Source organism: Charadrius vociferus, unplaced genomic scaffold (genome assembly GCF_000708025.1).
Source record: "Charadrius vociferus isolate BGI_N301 unplaced genomic scaffold, ASM70802v2 scaffold1326, whole genome shotgun sequence".
Classification (NCBI taxonomy): Eukaryota; Metazoa; Chordata; class Aves; order Charadriiformes; family Charadriidae; genus Charadrius; species Charadrius vociferus.
In genome coordinates this window covers 10,951-12,317 of record NW_009648800.1, presented here as the reverse complement: position 1 = coordinate 12,317, position 1,367 = coordinate 10,951, and the positions used below count along the sequence as shown (strand labels likewise).

At 62.5% G+C, this 1,367-nt stretch overlaps 1 protein-coding gene across 1 annotated transcript in view; it reads left to right on the top strand.

The window, feature by feature from the left end:
* The window catches only part of LOC104288077 (mucin-19-like), a gene marked incomplete at its 5' end in the record, with an annotated part of 17,509 nt that overhangs the window by 11,880 nt on the left and 4,262 nt on the right, over positions 1 to 1,367 (top strand). The gene's annotated exons all lie outside the window — the stretch shown is intronic.

Sequence of the window (1,367 nt, the reverse complement as noted above, 5' to 3'; positions counted from 1 at the left end):
GACCCCGGGGATGGCACCCATGGGTACATGGGGTGGGCAGGCCTGGAGATGGCACCCATGGGTGTCTTGGGACAGGGGGTCCTGGGGACACTGCCCACAGGTGGTCGGGGATGAGGGACACTGGGGATGGCACCCATGGGTGCCCAGGGATGAAGGACCCCAAGGATGGTGCCTATAGGAGCCTGGGGATGAAGGACCCTCGGGACAGCACCCAAGGAAGAGGAGCCCCAGGGAGGGTGCCTGGGGATGGGTGGCCCTGGGGATGGCCCCCAGCGATGGGTGGCCCTTGGAGAACCCCCTTGTAGATGCCAAGGGGGACGCACCCAACCCCCAGTGGCACCATCCTTCCTGTCGCCCGGTGAGGAGGGACCCCAAAGCCGGGTTGGGGACAGTGTGGGGGCGGCACAAGGCCCCCACCACAGCACCCAAAGGGACTCGTACGTCACGCCCGGGTTGGGGGTGGGTGGAGAGGGGAGGGGATGGGGACGTGGCGCCGCTTTGCCGCGTCCCAGCCTGACTCCAACCATCCAGAGCACCCACACTCTTGCCCTCCCCCCCTGATCCCCCATCCCCTCCTTCTCCATCCAGCCCCAGGAGATTTGGGGAGGGGACAACGCCCCAAGGTGGAGCAGGACGAGTGGGTGCCGGTAATAAGAGGGGGCCCGCCGCGTCTTGCCCTAATCTTATCAGCGTGGTGGCGGCGGCGAAGGGGGGGAACCGCAGCTCCCTCCCACCTTCGTCTCCGGCGTAAAGGGTTGGGCCCGTTGTGGTCAGTCCAGAGCTGCCCAGGAAGGTGGAACACCATAGGGACGTCCGGACCTTCTCACGCCCTTTCTATTTTGGGATTTGATAAAAATTACTCAGCGATTATTTACCGGCCGCAGCCCTACTTTGCGGTTGATGACCGTGCCGGATTCGGCACACAAAGTCCCCTGCGACCGGTGCCTCCGGCTCAGTTGCTCCGTGGCTCCCGGCTCCTTCAGGTTCTCCTGATGATGGAGCTGGGTGGCTTCTTCTTCTTCTTCCTCCTCCTCTTCGTCCCCTTGGAGGCTTTGTCAGGTAAGAGAGGGATGAGATAGTGCCATCTCCATCCTGCCGGCAGCGGGGGCGTCGTCCCACCTCCACCAAAAAAATCCCTTGAGGGTTTTTTTTTGGCTCTTTCTGAGCTTCCCGCTCCACTGGAAGCTCTTCTTCAAGGAACTTGGACCACCCAACTGCCTTTGGTACATGGGGGTTAAACCCAACCCATGGGGTGTCCATGGGGGTGCCCCACCTGCCCTTTAAGGGCGAAGTCACCCTATGGGTGCCCGTTCCCTTCTTCTCGTTTCTGGGTGGGGGTTTGGTGCCTTGGGTGTGGGTCAGAGACG